The sequence below is a fragment of the Lissotriton vulgaris genome, chromosome 3_1, assembly GCF_964263255.1.
Source record: "Lissotriton vulgaris chromosome 3_1, aLisVul1.2, whole genome shotgun sequence".
Lineage (NCBI taxonomy): Eukaryota > Metazoa > Chordata > Amphibia > Caudata > Salamandridae > Lissotriton > Lissotriton vulgaris.
This window is the reverse complement of record NC_141689.1, coordinates 1,079,218,224-1,079,236,791: the sequence shown is the minus strand read 5'-3', so window position 1 is coordinate 1,079,236,791 and position 18,568 is coordinate 1,079,218,224. Positions and strand designations below refer to the sequence as shown.

The 18,568-nt window shown below is 40.1% G+C and overlaps 1 protein-coding gene across 6 annotated transcripts in view; it reads left to right on the top strand.

Annotated features, from left to right (window-relative positions):
- The window catches only part of USO1 (USO1 vesicle transport factor), a 682,652-nt gene that overhangs the window by 215,923 nt on the left and 448,161 nt on the right, over positions 1-18,568 (top strand). The window contains exon 1 of one of the 6 annotated variants that reach the window (XM_086961507.1): positions 3,633-3,740. The exons of the other annotated variants lie outside the window; for them this stretch is intronic. The gene's annotated coding sequence lies outside the window, so the exon portion shown is untranslated. Of the gene's footprint in view, positions 1-3,632; positions 3,741-18,568 lie in introns of those variants that run through there. 6 annotated transcript variants of the gene reach the window in all.

Genomic DNA, 18,568 nt, shown 5'->3' with positions numbered 1-18,568 from the left:
CCCAAAAAAATAACAGTGGGGAGCCCCGGGCAATGGTCAATGGGTCAAGGGAGCCATGGGTCAAAGAAGTTTGGGAATCACTGCCTTAAGTGATAGTGGTTTTCAGAGTGTCTCAATCGCCCCTGTTATACTCACTCCATGTTAGACATAGACACCCCTTTTCTCTTCACATCTTGATCATCTGCATATCTTATACTGATACATTCTCTCTTTCCTTTCCTCTTTTCATGGTCTTCTCAATGCACTTCCTCTCATTTCTTTCACAGTCTTCCAAAATACAACACTTCCACTCACATGTAAGAACTGCTTTTTATATTACTTTCACCTTGTCAGTATTTTGACAACTGTATCTCCATCACACACGTGCACAGAATTAAAACTGTAACTAGAAGAAATTACCATTCCTCTGTGCCCTCAGCAAAGATGCAAAGGCTTGAATGACATGTGTTCGGAACATCTTTCTGACCCATTGAGCTCTCAATCTTGCTCCTTTAAAAAACTCATTAAGGCGACATAGTTCAAAGTATGCACTATAGTAGAGTAATATGCTACACTGTAAAAAATACAGAAACTGAACGTCATGGAAATAGTGACCATTCCTAGGGAATGCTAGATTAAGTAGAAGCATTTGAAATATAAACACGTGTCGGCTGTCTTTTTATCAACTGAGAAAGGAATATTTTATGGATCTTCTAATAAAGAAAAAGATGACACAAATATGAACTTTATCCATTGATCTGTTCTGTCCTGCACTACAAGCTACACATTATATTCAGATCTAATACTGTTATGACTATATAACTCACTAGTTTCATATGTATTTGTACTTTTAGGTTTGTGCTCTTTTTGACCTTTTTTGTTCGGTTTGGTAACATGTTGGACTCAAGCTTGTGATTTTGTCTGGAGAAATGTGAGAACGCAATAAGTTTCATAAGCTATAATTTTATTTTCATTTGATTCATTATTTTCATTTTCCCTTTACATTCACTGTCTGTGAATTTATTGATTATCCTGTTAAGAAAAGCTTAGACTTATTTACCCAAATGACTCCTTGTTGAATTCGGTATTGTGAGCGGAGTACGTGAGCAGACTTCTAAGTCCCTGCCGTTTGCCTCCGCAAGCGGTAGGAGTGGCGGACACTGAGGCGCCATCAAAAGGTATTGGCAATCAGCCCATTTTTATCATGAAAAGATCAACTTAATTTAACAAGTTGTGTTGAGCATTATCCAAGGGCATCACTGTGTGGTGGATTTTGCCATCCGCTTTTTACTAATGAGGACCATACAAACCAGATGACCTACAATCCTGAGGGGAGACCAGTAACCCCCATGATATACATTTTAGCATTACGAATTGGCAACAGTGGTGAGATTTTACATCCGCCTTTTACCCACTCCAGAAAGTGGACAGATGAATAAAAAGATTGGGTGTGCTGGAGGAATTAGGTCTCTGGTGAAGATAACCAACACTACCAGTTTGTGATAAAAGTGCTGAGATACATCTTGTAATTAATCCTGAAGAAGCTGGTTGGACCTATTTATACCACCTAAACGCGTCGCTTCTTGGTTTTTATATGCACCAATCAAGAATATTACCATTTGTTGAACCTTTTATGATAGTTGGTTTGAGGGTTGTGTGTACTGATTTGCACTTTTGTAATACATGTATTTGTATGGTATGAAAACCTTTGATTAACATGTGCTTTTAGCATCGATTGTATTGTTTGTTGCATATTTCTCTTTGTATCTTACTGAATAGATCTATTAAATAAACATTTTTATATTATTTTTTTGGCAACTACTACACCTTTTAATGTTTGGTTGTTTGTTTGAATGAGGTGTGCAAACATTATGGTATGCTTTTGAGGAATCCCAAAGGGAATCTGTTTTTGATTAGAACTCAGAATTGTGCCTAGTTTTTGAAACAATTGCGCTCTGGGCTCACCCAAAAGTTTAATTACTATTTCCTTCTCAACCGTTCAGTTGGAAGTTAGTAATTAGAAAAAATGGATACATTAATGTGACTACGGGTATCAATCAAGCCTGTGGCAAATTTGACCATGTTAGAAGAGAAAAAAATCCCATGAAAGGGCAAGCTCTCAAAAGCTGTTGAGGACGCTATCCCATTGTACCATTCTTTCAGCAATATGGCCTAAAGCTGCAATGTAGATACCTATGGTAATACTCTGTATGTTAAAGGATTACTGCTATAACATTGGGGTATGTTGCTCGTATACCTCTTTTTTAAATTTGCAGTGTACACCGGCGTAATGAAAACAATGCATTGGTAAATGTTTTTGTTTTGTTCAGACTGCACTGACGAAAGATCATAGTTTTTAAAATACCTGTTCTTGATAATGGGCTTGTTCTCGTTATAACATTAGCATATGCAATGCCAGCAGCGTTGATGTTTGTATCGATCTTGTACATGCTGTACGAATATAACACTAGTTGGCTTTGCCAATGCTTGTTGGCATACCAGGGAGTGATAACTGACAAAATCCTCTAGAAAAGTGAATGATATAAAAAAAATGTTTGTTTTCTTTCCTGTAGCATCCATTTTCAGACGCTTTTGTCAGTTGTCTCGCTACAGTGCAACCAAATATGCACCAGCTGATTTTTGATTCAGGATAGTCGCATGTACATTACGGTGACGGTCAAAGTACACACCCAAGCAGCAAATAGAAAATTATATTTTGGGCCAATCCATAATAAGATTGTCAAAATTGCAAGCTAATGACAGAAAGTTGCTGAACTAAAAAACCAGTGGCTTATGGAGGCCTGCACATAACAAACTCCATAATGTAAGTATAGACTCTGTACGTTTTCCAAGAATGGCACAAACGCCATACACCTCCAACCTAGACATTGGGATGCTTCATGTGGTTTTTTTAAAAAAAATTTTTGTCCTCCTATCACTGCAGAATATCAAGCACTTAACTTTCCTATAGCGTTTCTTTGGACGTTTTTATCGCTTCGCTCCTCTTATTTTAGTTTTTTCATGAATCTTTACCATTTGGCAATCAGTTTACCCTGAGCTTGTTAGATGTAATCATTGGACATCAGTCATTCATCAAGGACTGTCTCCTAGCCATGCAGTGCTCAACGGGCATCCACATTATTACCTTTTTATCACTAGAGCATTTTAACTCATGAGCGTAGATATCTTATATAATCAAGCAATTCTTCATGCATTGGCGGTGTTAACCTAATCCAGTTTATACACCCCTCTCCCTTTTCTGTTACATGATATAGTACAACAACTGGATTTGGTTGCCGATAACTGTAAACTTGTATCTCCTTTTGGCATGTCAAATATAACCAGCATTGGCAAAGTCAATATGTCTCGCGTTTTTATTAGCTCTCCCACTGCTTTTCGTTCATGTTGTACTTTGACAATGATTTGTAGCTATTCTATATAGCATTGTGGCTTCTGTGCAGCATTGCCAAAAATATTAATAAAAATGCACTTTTTGAGGAAAAACATCGCATTAACCCTGGCTGCGTCTTAGCACTATTTAAAATTAGTTTTAGCAACACTGCAAAGCATCTGCGTTGCGGTACAGCTGGCTACAAAAAATTGCTGATAGCTCTCAAAGGGAAGACCTACTGGTTTTTCCATTTTATTTTTCAGGCACGGGAAGATTACGTGATTTGCTCAGAATAACAGGATGTTGAGTCAATGCAGAGACTCTACAGATCCAAAAATCGTCAGTTCTGGCACATACACCACAGAACCAGGTAATGGTGTCATGGCTGACAGAAGTCTACTTGACAACTGAAAATGTACACATCTTCTTTTTTGTGTAGCACACTTGCCCCCCCCTCTCCAACCTTTTTTGGCTCAATCTAATTCCGTTTTTGTTTCATTCAGGTGCATTTGCAATCTTATCATCATGCAGTCTTGGTCCATTTGCTGCAATTGATATTATCTGTCAGAAGAATCTACCCCTTGCATGCACTTGGCCATTAAATGTACGTAAAGGTCTCAAACAAAGACACATTGTGTCCTGGTGCCCGTTTGTGATGCATCTGGGGAAAAAACTGCATGAATAAATCACTCAACGCTAAAAACGCACAGTACCTATTATGCAGCACATTGATTATTTTTAGGATGATTTTTAAAATCTGGTTACTGGCTTTTTTCCGCATATGCTTTGTGCAGTTTTATCGATTCTACTGATAAAACAATCTGCAATGGAAAGATTGTTTGTAGAATGAAAATACTCTCTCGCGTACATGCCAATAGACTCGATTCAGGTGGGAGACTCCCTATTTATTCTATTTATTTTTTATTTTTTTTAGCCGTCCATGGCTTAATTTTGGTTGTCTTCCAGCTTAAAGTGTCTCTCCTTCAGTAGAAGTCAATGGGGAAATACATTCTCGGGATTATAATTTTTAGGTTGAGCATTCAAGACCTCTTGTATATACTTTAGTATATACTTATATGTGTATGTACTTTGTAGGCTCTGGAGATCAGCCCTAGGATTTGTCTGCTTCCGCTTAGGGACTTTTTTTCTGTTCAACTGCCTCTATTTCACTGTCTTGATAGAAAACGACTAGTCGAGTTCAGTAAAATACCAGAATCACTTTAGCATTCTATGGATTCCAGTCCATAGATATTGTCTTTCATGAGCACCCGTAGACAATAATATTTTTTTAAAATTTTGGATTTTCAGTAATATGACCACCGAAGACCCTGATTTTATATTAAAAACAGAGCTTTGGTCTACACAGTTTCCAGCTGAAAGGCAATTTTCCTCTCGTGTGTTCCCATACCTGGCGTGTCACGCAGTTTGGTGCTTACTTTCCCTCCATGTTAACCACATGGCTGCTGGGCGTTTTCCCCCCCTGTGCTGGAAAACCACTGATGCCATTTGTTCATGACGAGCTCAGCTCGTCATCAGCACACGACACCTTTGGGTGATGACGAGCTGAGCTCGTCATCAGCATCGAAAGGGTTAAAGAACAGTAGATGTTTCAGCACCCAGGCTAATGTGCTGAGTAGCTACATTTATTTAAGGTCCCAAAGGTGAGACCAATTGCATTGCAAATGCTTGTTTTAAATCTCACACTTTCCTTCTCACTAATGTCGGCATGCATGCTCATGGTTGAAGGAGACGTGCTGCCTAGGTTTTTTAAGTATGTTTCGGTAGGAAGCGTGGACTGTTTCTTTGATATCATGCCTTTGTTTCATTTGTTTATAGAGTTAACCAAAATAGTTCAGATCAGCAAATGTAATGTCTGCATTAAAGGCTAGCAATATATGTTTTAAGGAAAGGCTTTTAGTGATTCTTGAGTGACTGAATTTATTGATTTCAAAGTCTGTTCCTCTTGATTCTGTGCTCTCTTCATTCAATGTCTGTAGCCCATGGTTATTTTGAACAACCCCCTGCTCTTGCAGACCTCCCTCTCAGCAAATGCTGTGCCACATTTAGCCTCATTCAATGGAAACCTTGTGGCATCGAATTGAGACACTTGGGGGCTTATTTACAAGCCCTTTATGCCGCTGGTGCGTCACTTTTTCCCATATTAATAGTGACGCATTGGCAGCGCAAGAGGCTTGTAAATAAGCCCCTTGGTTACTATGCTTTCGGTCTTTGTGTAATGACTAACAAACTCCTCCTTAATGAGAAATGTGCATTTACCCTTTTTCTGTAAGTGCTGCTTCTAGGGTGCTGCTGAAACAAAAACAAAAAAAATCGATGAATATCTTGACAATAAGCAAACCAAACAAAAAAATCGATGAATATCTTGACAATAAGCACTCTTCTGGGTTAAAAAGTTCAAGGTTATTTTTTCGGTTTATAGGGAGACGTCTTCAGGGACGTTAGGTCAAGTTCCGTACTTTCCCTGGACAGCCTAACATACTGTGGGAGATGTAGACTTTTTAGGTTATTTACTTATGTGCCTTATAAAGTGGGAAATCCACAGAGCTTTGTAAATTTACATCGGACATTTGCAGTATCACTGTGTGTAAACAAACGCCGCCGCAAAACGGATACCGCAGACTGTCACTGTGAAGGTAAATAAAGTAATCAATATGGATTGATCTTGTCAGGGGATTACAACTGGAAAAAAAGTAAACAAGAGGAAAAACATATGCAGGCAGGTGCAAGTGGTGTCCAAGAAGAATAGTCTCTGTAAACTAAGAGACGAGCACTAATCTTCAAATTACTACATCCAGTGTTGGGAACACTGCATGTCAGTGCCCAGGCGAACTTTGTGTAAATTTGACACTTTTTCAGTACAAGAAAAAAAACGCTAAGGGGGGAACCTCAAGCAGTGGGAGTGGGAAGAATAGTACCTGAATCACGTCAGGAGCAGAGGACGGCATGATTAAGTGGAATGAATCTGTGCTTTGTCACGGTTCCACTGTGTGTATTGGATGCGACGGCCAATTAAATAGGCTGCAAAGAAGAGGGACAGGGGAACCAACAAATAGTAAGCAATAGGCGGGCGCTAAGCTCTTTTTGTAAACAATAATGTCTAGCAAATGAGATACATGTGCTGGCGCATGGACTTTTAGGCTTGACTCTAATAAGAAATATGGGCTTACCTCAGTTTTTTGATGCATAATTTCTGTTAATATCTTATCCACACGTCTCCAAAATGGTTGTATAATAGGCAAATTCACGAACATGTAGATCTCCTGCTTTCTTACTTTGACATTTGTAACACTAAACCTCTATTTATGTTCCAATTCTATTTGTTTTTGTTTTCACTATCTACGAAGTAGTCCAAAAGACCCTGTGTAAAGTTAACAAATGATTCTTCCCGAGAGCCGTAGATTAAATCATAGTTTAAAAAGTGTACATAGGTACTTGCCTTAAATGATCTTGATCCCTTGTAGGCTAGTCTCTTTCCCAGACGAGTTTGGGCTCTATATGCTCCATGGATTATCATTCATTACTATCAAGCTATGTCATTTTCTTTGTAGCAGTATCATCTAGCGCTTGTTTAATTTTACTAGCCTGCTTCCATCTCCCTTCCTTCGCTTGAAACTTGTTAGTCATTTGGGGATATTTGTTCTTCGGTAGGCAGCTGTTTGTTTCCTTCTCCAGCTTATCCCATGGTAGCAAGATATCCTCCTGAATCATCTGCCCTTATTAGTTTACTGCTGCCTTACGTAATGGGTAAGAGTGTTTGTCCCTCATACCTTCTGGTGTACTTGGTGAATCCCAAATGGAGTTGCAACTTGTTAACATAAGGTATGCTCACTGTGCCTGAACCAAGCTGCAGTTGACTGATGAGCCCAAGTTAGGGTAAAACAAGTCTTGTGTTGCTTGGGTTTCGGTTCAGGGAGGACATGTCCTGGTTGTTCGGGCTGGACTGGTCCTATTGGAGCTGGTTTGAGACTGATTGCCATATGGCTAGGCCAAACTGAAGCAGTGTGGGGGGCAAAAGAATGATTCGTTTGAATGCTACCCCAAGTGATTTCCAGTGTTTAGACTTATTGCAAGTATTTTTCCCCTCACCTTTTGTGCGTTTGATGTACCACTCTAAGTGGGAAGGGTGTGCCGAGACTGGAGTGCTATATTCACTGTGCCACAAGAACCAAGCTACTCCTGACTGCTAAGCAAAAATCAGGAGGAAACTGGCCTTGGGTTGCTTGCGTTATGGTTCAGGGAGGACCAGACCTTGCAGTTAAGGCTGGACTGTTCCTGTTGAAGCAGGGCAGAGACTGATTTGCATATGGCTGGATCCAAAGTGAGGTGGCATGGTCGGCAAAAGAATAATGGTTTGGAATTCTACCAAATACGGTTGCCAGTGGTTAGACTAAAGCAAGCATTTTCTCACTCACCTTTTGTGTGTTTGATGTACAATTAAGTAATCTGTATAAAGAGTAACCTTTCTTTCCTACTCATTGAAGAAAAAGGTGTAATCCTGCTTTAACTTCTTAATTTACCTGCTAAGGGTTTGTATATGTTAACAAGTAATGGGCTAAAAGGCACCTCTGTCTTGTACATCTTAACCCCTCCGCCGCGGCCGGGATTCTGCGCCTGTGCGGCACATTCCGATCGCGGGTGTGGTCATGACGGCTCCCGGCCGTCACCAGCACACGCCCACCGTAACTGTTGACGACCGGGAGCCGTCATCAGCACCGAAGGGGTTAATTAGGGATCCCGATTTTATAGTATTTTTTTTTTTTGCACTTTCCGTCTGTATTTCTCCATATTTATTTTTTGGCCATTTTATCTGTATTTATCCATATTTATTTTGTGTTTAGCGTAAAGATTAAGTTGTACAAGTGTACATTTCCATATTAATTTAACTGATGAACGTGCACTCATACTTTAATGTCTGTCATATTACTGCTATTTAAGCTACCGAAAATGACATAACAATACAGCCACTGGTAAATATTAGCATTATACCACAAATTGAAGTTTGACATATTCCATTATTTAAAGACATTTCATCCTGTTTTTTTTTCATTTTCCATGCTGTCTATTTGCTCAGCTGTTGGGCTATAATTCTTGAAAGATAGCACGGAGGTTCACTTAAAGAAGCACAGTTTTCTGTATTTATCCAACTTTCAAAAAAAAATGCAGACAGAAAACACCGTGTTTTCTGTCTGCATTTATCTGTAAAAATCCTTAAACAAGGAGCCTTGCTCTTAATAGATTGACCTGCGTTGTCAGAGTGCCATTGATTAATGTCCTTGCTCTTAGTACAAAATATATTAGTTGCATTGCCTGAGAGAATTTATTTCCTAAAGGAATATTTGTTATGACTACATGTAGAAATTTCCAGTTGACCCTGTCAAAGGCTTTTATTGCATCAACTATTTTAACTGCTTAAGGACATTATATGCTTCTGCAAAGACTATTGTTCCTATGAAAATGTTTTCACTCAAGCAGATATCTCTCCAGTAGAAACCCTTTTTGATCATTTTGTATCAGTCCCCCTGCCATTTCACTTACTCTTGCGAAGATATTTGAAAAGATTGTACAGGTCTTTATGACTCTTACTCCTTTTAGGTTTTTGTCAATTTTAGTATTAAATTGATGATGGCCTCTCCCCATGCTAACAGTAGTGAAGTTCCTTCCTTAAATATAGAGTTGAATCATTTACTACAAATTGGTATAATCCTGCCCACTAGCACTCATTTTATATGCTATCTGGGTTTGGCGCTTTCTCTCTTCTTATTTTTTCATGACATCCAGGATCTCCTCTTCCTGTATGTCTCGATTTAGCTCTCCCTTCTGGTTTGTTTGTGCATTTGGGGAGGGTGAGTTAGTAACTATCTTTCCATTTCCTCCTTGTCTCTGTCAAGCTCTTCTGTATAACATTTCTGATGGGATCGAAAGAAGGTGTCTTCTATATCTTAGTTTTTATAAAGCAGTGTGCCTGAATCTCTATGTATCTATTTTATGATATTCCTGATCTAATTGGTCTTGATTTTCTGTGGCGCAATTTTCCTACATTTCTATCCATATTCAAAATGTAATAATCTGTTCTATTCCCATCTCTTACAAAAGTTACCTTAAAGATTTCTTGTGAATTCCCTCTTAATGTCTTGTAAGGATTTTTGTGCTATCTATTCTCTTTCCTCCAGTGACTGATTTTTTTAAGCCGAGCCTAGCACAGCGCATATGCGCTGCTCTTTGGGAGGCTTCTTGTGAGCACTCCTCACTGTTCCTAAACTTTTTCTTGGGAGTTAGTTAACTCCCACATATTCTATTTGCCTTTGCGTGTAGCTTTCAGTAATGAAAGCAGTTAAATGGCCAAAGACTGCAGCATGTCCCGCCTTTTCTTTTCACGTTAACTCCCCTTGCCTGGGGAGCTTGGGAGAGAGCAGCGGCACACATTTTGCCAGCTGCATACTTTCCTTATCGGGATCTGGACTCATGTTCCAAAGTAAACAAACACGCCCGCTTTCGTGTTTGTTTCACCTTTGTTTTTCAAACTATTTTTCACCCTAATAAATGTTTAGCAACACTAAGCAACCAAGAATAGGTTGTGGCAATATAAATGCATCTAAGTTTAAACTTTTTATTTCGCACCTGAATTAAACTGAAAATCATATTTATTTCTTACTATTTATATTCATAATATACATTAACCCCTTCCCTGCGCCGCAAATTCCGCCGCGGCGCGGGGGGCTAGGGGGTGAGCGCGGCGCTTCGGCACTCATGAGGGCTCCACACCGTCATGAGCCACAGGCGGCGTGTGCTTATGACGGCATCGTTCCGTCATGACCACGTCCGCTCATTAATTCGCCCACACAGGCAAGTAATTAGAGCCGCGTGCAAGGAGCGGCGGCGGCGGCACAACAGCTCTACGCCGTCATGAGCACACGCTGCCCATGGCTCATGATGGCGTGGAGCCACCATGAGCACGCAAGGGGTTAAAAAACAAACATGCTTCCTTTGGACCAAGGCACAGGGCATTTGCACCTACTTTGAAACTTCCATTCGCACAACAAGAATGCAAACATTTAAAAGGCAAAACATGAGTAGCTTTTCTTGTAGTGAAAATTGTGCGGGCTGAGCAGCAGAGTGTTGGTATAGTTATTTGAGAGCCTGTCACAGAGGCCGTGAAATATGTTTGTAGGATCAGCATCGAGGGCAAGGATCGGATGGGCACGGAACCTAACTTTTTAACTTCCTGCCGTTCAACTGCTCCATACTTCGGAGGAAGGCTGCTGTCATGTCAAGCGTTGGTACACTCACGTCTGATCACAGCTGCTGTACTTGAGCATCACCTGCCCTTCTTACATTCTAAGCAGTCTTCCCACCTCCTCCCTCGGAACAGGAAACGGACACACAGCCCCACTTCGCCGAAGTTACCCTACTTTCTCCACCCAGAAGACGGCAGCCACTCCCTGTGTGCCTCCCATCACCAAAGGCCAATATATCTTCACACAGGGTCAAACTGCTGTGCTCCGAACTCGTTCTCTGTGACCTTCCACCAGTGACCCCTGGTAGGTGCCTGTTCGAGATGGTCCCTACGGAGAGCGGGAGTGAAGGTCACATGTTCTATGCAGACAGAGCAGAGCTGCTGTTCTTTCAATAAACCTCTCCAGGGGGGGGGGGGTCTGCTAAAGTGTTCGGAGATAGCGTTTTTCATTGTGTATTCTATGCTTTTACTGGGACAGCGCAAGCACGTCTCCGATTATATTCTACACTTTTACAGGCAGTGCCAGCATTTTGCATATATTTCACACTATTTTTGGGATAGTTCTTTTCAGTTTATGAACAAATATGGGGTTATTTATTAATATTTTTTTGTACGAGCTCTTGTACAAAATGACACAAAGCACTTACTTTGATCCATGCACCACTTTTATAGCCACAGGCGCAACACAATATTGTGCAATGCTCTCTTCCCTGCTTCTTCCCCTTTTCCACCATACAAGCCTCCAGTATTCCCCCCCCCCCTTAGCCCCTTCTCCCCCTTTGCCTCCATAGAGATTCCAGTATTTCCCCATACAATCAGCCCACACTACCCCTGCTTAATATGTTATAATATAGGTTATTTTGTGTCTGCTTTTATTAGTAACCACGTCGTGCCCTTACCTGCACCACTTTATTATAATTTTCAACATGCTGTACAGCAGCCACACTACCTTCCAACGTAGCTTAAACCCATTGGCAAAGCCAATAGCTCTGGCAAAACACTTATAAGGTCCCAAAGGCGAGACCTATTGGCTATGCCAATGCTTGTTTTTATTTTTTATTTTATTAGTCTCTTGATATATTCAATCTTTTCTTCTCCCTGAGATTGTTTGTTTGTTTCTGTTCTTTCTATCATAACAGATACTATACTAATCCTACCCCTCAGAAAGCTTTGTACGAACCTCGTTCTTTGCTAATTAGGGCTTTGGCTACATTCCTTTCAAAGTAATTTTATGTTTTCATTGTTCCTCCACCATCTCTTGTCCCTGTAATCATTTCCTAACCATAGTCCATCTTTGCCATCCTGATTTTTGTTGAAGAGGAAGTTCTAAAGGCTACTACCGAGTGGTCCAATAGGTGTGCTGGGAAGTACCTCACACAAATAACCTTTTTTGTCTAACTAAACATTTTCTTTCCTGGAATAGTCCCATACAATTTATTGTGAAATTTATAATCTCTTGTCAACCCAGCTCTCAATTGCTAAACGCCACAAAGCCCCATTTCCTTTACTGCAGATTTTACATTTGTTTGCATCTCAGTGGAATTTAAATGTTTATACTTTGAGGATTTATTTATGTTATTGTGAAGCAAAACAGTAAAATCCCCCCCCCCCACCACCCCAAATTATAATTGGTGAAGTATATTTGAATAACCCTTTAGCCAGGTTCGAGGTCATCCTTGCTTGACCCATGATAATCAGCCACAATGTATTTAGTCTGATACAGTTGCAGATTTGCAGGTACCTACCTTTCTGATTGGTCTGCTACTTATTCGAGCATTTCTATTCCTCTCTATGATTATAAGGAGGAATCTATTTAAAATCGTATCTTTTTATGTCCAGCATTATTAGACCAGAGAAAAACAAATATTTAGAGTCCACATTTGTTATTGCTAATTGCATGACAATCGAGGAAGCTATTGTATATTGCTTTTCTGCAAAAAGATTGCAAAGTTATATGAAATTGAGTACCCTTTTTGACTTTCGTCATTGTCCTCTTTTAAAAAAGTGAATAGAGGAATTATACATTAATGTTTTATATATCTTCTTAATAGTTTTAATAATGTATGTTCTGCAGTTGAACTTTTACCTGTAGCAACAGATTTTTTAATATTTCTATACAATAAATCATTTTACTCTCTTCCTGATTTTTTGAGACCAAATGTTAACCCCCCCCCCCCCCAAGTTAGTCTCAAAAACAAGATCATAAAACTGGGACACAAATACCATCTAGGGATTGTCAAGATGAAAGACCATGTCCAGTCTGACTTTTGGAGGCCTGAGTTTGATGTATAGTTTAATGAACATTAAGGGACTTTGTTTAGCACTGTAGCGATGTTAAGATTCACCAGACAAGAACCCCTCCTAGTGTGTACAAAATACCAAAAGAAATATGGGATGAGATTGCATTTGACACATTAGACCATTAACTGGTGAGGACAAAACATACATGTTAATACTGGTAGATCTATTTTCAAGGTGGCCAGAAATTCAGTTTTGCAGAGATCACATCTAAGACAGTAATTACACTCTTAGAAACTATAGGTGACATAAATCAGCGAATACTGTTCAGGTAATTAAATTTGCTCTTAAGGTTCCATGCGTAGAGTGATAGAGTGATACTGCTCTTTATTTCATTGGAGGCACACACAGGGAACGGCACCCACGGCAAATGGCAGCACAGAGCACAGCTACCAATGCGCAGACCCACTTGGGATTTCAAACATTCAGTGGGTTCTTTGAATACAGCAACTTACCTTAAGAATAATGCAGGCACTACGATGACCAGAAGGCCTCAGGAGAGGCGCAGCCCACTGGGCGGAGTCACATTGGTCATCTGGTGGTAGCGAACTAAGCTGGTTTCAATCCTCACAACCCCAGCATACCATGATTAAGTGCTCCCTTAGCACGAAACGCGTCGGAGGGGTGAACTACGAGTGCTGTGGGTGCCGTTCCCTGTGTGTGCCTCCAAAGAAATAAAGAGCAGTATCCAGAACTCTTCTGCGTGGTGTCCTCCCTTTTCACAGGCAACTTTGTGATGGATTTTTGGCACTAGCCTGAGCCGCGGGAGTAACCCTGCTGCGCGCTGCGCAGTCCTGCTGGGATGACTAACAGCGTCTCAGCACTGGGGCAGACGAGTGCATTTCGGAGGAGCAAATGGCAGCACAGAGCACAGCTACCAATGCGCAGACCCACTTGGGATTTCAAACATTCAGTGGGTTCTTTGAATACAGCAACTTACCTTAAGAATAATGCAGGCACTACGATGACCAGAAGGCCTCAGGAGAGGCGCAGCCCACTGGGCGGAGTCACATTGGTCATCTGGTGGTAGCGAACTAAGCTGGTTTAAATCCTCACAACCCCAGCATACCATGATTAAGTGCTCCCTTAGCACGAAACGCGTCGGAGGGGTGAACTACGAGTGCCTTGGGTGCCGTTCCCGGTGTGTGCCTCCAAAGAAATAAAGAGCAGTATCCAGAACTCTTCTGCGTGGTGTCCTCCCTTTTCACAGGCAACTTAGTGATGGATATATATATATATATATATACTTGCTTGCCTTAGAAGTGCCTGGCAGCACCGACAGGTACGCAAACTGCAAAAATGTAGCCGAAGTCAGTCTTTCAAATTTCCAAAATGTTTATTTATTTCATTTGTGGTACAAGCCCTCAGACGCGTTTCGGACGTGAAGTCCTTGCTCACTGAGAGAGAGTGGAAGGGCTACCACTGTGATATAGGGCAACACCCTGCAGAAGCGCGCCAATTCCTGGTCACTAACATCGACATAGGACTATACTTAAACAGGGAATTGTGATGGGAATACAAATAAGGGCGTCATTTTGAAACATGCAAACATCGTGTAAAATCAAAGATTTACAAAAATTCATTGCATCAAGCGCACAATCCTGTTCGTTTCTAAATACTTATGGAGTTTCTTACATTCTATAAAATGCGTAATACATTTGAGTAGTAATGGGAGACATTATGCCTTAACTTCACATCTAGGTTTAATGTCACAGAGTGCGATCTCTATATTGCGTTGATCCGGCATAGAGTTCGTATTCTATTAAGTCTAAGGATTTTCTTAATGGTGATTGGACTGGAGCAGAAACATGCATAATGCTTAAACAATTAGTGTACAAATACCATCATATGCAAAATGTATACATCCACAAGTGTGATATTACTTTGTCAAACCAGTCACAATACAATTGCCTGATGTAAAAAAATTCTCAATCCAAATCTATTTCCTCTGAGATATCAACGTCCATTCTGTTCATTGCAATGCCACTAGTTATTTGATAACATATGTCCCTCTTCAATTTATTTAGATGCGTGTTCACCCCATGCATACCTCATATAGCAATAATCTATTTGCGCTCAAACACCTGTCTGAAAAGACGAAGTGCAATCATACGTCTAACCGTTCACAAAAATATGAGGAATGTTTTTAAAGCCTGTTTCCCGGATACCCTAGCTGTATGGCCAAAGCGGGGTGTGTATATCTATAGTGCTCCTAATGTGGTGCTTTAAAGTAACTGGTGCAAAGGCAGGATGAACTTAAATTTATGTAGATCCTGAGAGTGTAAAAGTGTATGTGATTTGCCGAAGTGCTAAAGGAATTTTTTTTATATAAGATAAAATCTCAAAGGCTTTTCTTCATCACCTGCCGTAAGTAAAATACAGGTGCATAAATACATATTTAAGTTCGACTACTGACTCTTAAGTACGGGCGTATTAACATGACAGGGGACCCTCCATGGTTTTAGGAATACCTAGAATTACAAAAAATTATGAAGGGCCTCTCCCATGTTCAGCCCCCCCCCCCCGGAGTCTTGCTATTAAGAAGCACTATGCATTTTGAGTCTGAGACGTTTTTCATGGTCTCCCCCTTTCTTGCTGGGAATGACAGCATCTATTACAAAATACTTGAGGTGGTTTGGGTTCTTCTCATGGTTATTTTGGAAATGCCGCGCTACCGGGTAGCTTTGATCGGCATTCACTATCCCCCTTAGGTGTTGCAATATGTGCTGGTGTGCTGGTAACTTAGTGCTGCCCACATAGGTAAGTCCGCAGCTGCATTTTAATACGTAAACCGCTAGTTCGGTGCGGCACGTATAATGAGCTCTTAATGTGATGGGCGTTGTATCAAAGAGGGTTACATATGTCGTCGTATTTTCCTCAAATTTACAAGCCCTGCACGAGCTGCAGCGGAAAAACCCTTTGCGGGGGGACAACCAATTGACCTCTTTTGGTGTTTCAGGGCTGCTGGACACCAAATCGTTGCGCATAGCGTAGGCGCGTCTATATGTAACGGTGGGGGCTTCGGGCATTTTCTTTCAACACATGGTCAGTAAGGATAATAGGCCACTGCTGTTTAACCAGCTTGGTAATTTGGCGAGCTTGGCGACTATACCCAGTTATAAGGCGTATAATGTTTTTACCTTCTTGTTTTTTGATAGTTGCTGGGTTTGTTAAACTTGGGTCTAACCGGTCTGAACGGTTTAAGAGATTAGCTTTTGCCATGCTAACATCTAATTTGTTGGAGTTGTAACCCCTGGCAATGAGTCTCACTTTAGATTCTTGTTGGTGTTTGTCTCTAAGGTTCAGGGGTACTGCATGACCTGTGGATCCTAGGGAACTCCCCGTATGGGATGGCAGCAATTGTGTGTCGCGGGTGGAATCTTTTGGCATGCAGAATGGTGTTGCCTGCAGTGTTCTTTCTGAACAGGCTGGTAGTTATTCTATTCTCCACTATATTAATCTGCACATCAAGAAAACTCGCTTCCTGGGCACTAATGCTGGCTGTGAATTTTAAGTTAGGTACATTGTCATTGATGTTATTGACAAAGTCTCTTCCCTGTTGCATAGTGCCTCGCCAAATGATAAATACATCATCGATGTATCGCCAATACCTCATGATATTGCTATCCCAGCTGATGGCATGTTGTCTCTTGAGGATATGTTCTTCCCACCAGCCCACGTGGAGCCCCGCGTAGCTGGGGGAAAAACATGCCCCCATGGCAACTCCCCTTAATTGCTTGTAAACAATGTTATTGAATAAGAAAACATTGTTATTCAAACATTTTTCAATCATTGCAACAAGCATTTTGTTATGTTGGTAAAATTTAATGGGGCGTTGTCCCAAGTAATACTTAATTGATCTGATGCCATCAACATGGGAAATGCTGGTATACAGCGTAGCTATGTCCATTGTCATAAGCAATAGGTCATTTGACCAGATGCATTGATTGAGCAGGTATAGGAATTCCGTAGTGTCCTTGATGTAGGCTGGTAGAGAGACAACAAATTCTTGTAGGTAAAAGTCAATATATTTCGATGTGTTTTCGAAGGTGCTGTTGATTGCCGACACAATTGGTCGTCCCGGCACTTTTGTCTGTTGTTTATGCACCTTCGGAATGAAATATATATTGGGTAATACTGGATGCTCTTTTTGCAGAAATTTGAGTTTATCTTTAGAGAGAAGTCCGTCACGTTTCCACTGATAGAGATCTTTTTGATAGGACTGCTGTATTTGTGTAGCGATCTTCATATCAATTTTGGCATAACAGTGTTCATCATTGAGATGCGATTTGCCTCTTCAATATAGTCATTTTTTCCCCATAAAACTATGTTTCCACCCTTGTCAGATTGGTTTATGACGATGGTATGGTCATTTTTTAATTTCCGCATCAGATTGCTATATGGTCGCATTTTTGCATTAGGTAGTTTGTGCTTTTTCATAGTTGTAATTTTGAGTTTTTTCAATACATCCGTTATTCTGTCCGCATAAATGTCTATGGCGTCCCGAGGCATACTGGGATTAAATGTAGATGGTGATTTAAAAGGACTCTTGCATGAACCCTCAAGGTCAATTCCTTCGGTATCAGCAATAGATTGTGTATTGATGGGGTCATCATCCTCCATACGTAACTGATGCATCGTACGCATTCGGCCGCATCTTTTGCTTGTAAACCGCTCTTCTTGGAACGTTGATTAGTTTCAGTGGCTTTTTTAGCAGCTAGACTTGATTTGATTGCGTATTTTTTCAGTTTTATTTTGCGGATGAATTTGAAAATGTCAATTCTGGTGTTACAATAATTAAAATTACTCTCTGGACAGTATGACAAGTCCAACGAAAGTAACTGTTTCTCTGCTTGATCCAGTTGAGTAGTGGTTAGATTGATGATAGTATTTTCATTTATTGATTTTTGTTCTGCCATATATATATCCAATTTCCACTCTCCACGTGATTTGTATTCATGCCTAAAAAAAGACGAGAGAGACGGACTCTAGATAGATAGATAGATAGATAGATATATATGTATGTATATGTAAATATGTATATATGTAGCTCAAATGATGTATTTCTTTAGTATGTTTATTTTTAGAGCCGGATATGTGACACTAGGCTGCTGGTTGAAAGTAAATGTTATATAGCTTAATAAGGTAAGAGGATTTTAGATGACCAATAGTTCAGAGAGACTGTGGGTGTGGCTACGTTACATCTTTAATAAACTGTTGGATTTACTTCTATTCCTGTGTTTGTGCCTTCTTTTATTGATGCCCCAAATGAAAGCCTGGATTCTATATCAGTGGTTTGATTGACAACTGTTAATGTTATGCTTTCCATATTTAGATCTTTTTTTTTTTTTTATTATTTTTTTGAGAGTTCATATATAACAATACAATACAGTACAGGAGACATAACATATTTGAAATCCAATTAATACAGTCTAGAAGAGAAAAAAAATCTTGAAAACAACCATACAGTTTTTAGTTATAACATTTAAATTATAGAGTGCAAAATTGTGTAAAAGCAAACAGGCAACAGACTTTCACTAATAATCAGACGATTTTGTTAGAATTAAGATAATATAGGAACTTTAAACTCCCTGTGGGATTTCTCCATTAATTTTTCATAGCTAGATTTGTAAAGTGCATCGTGC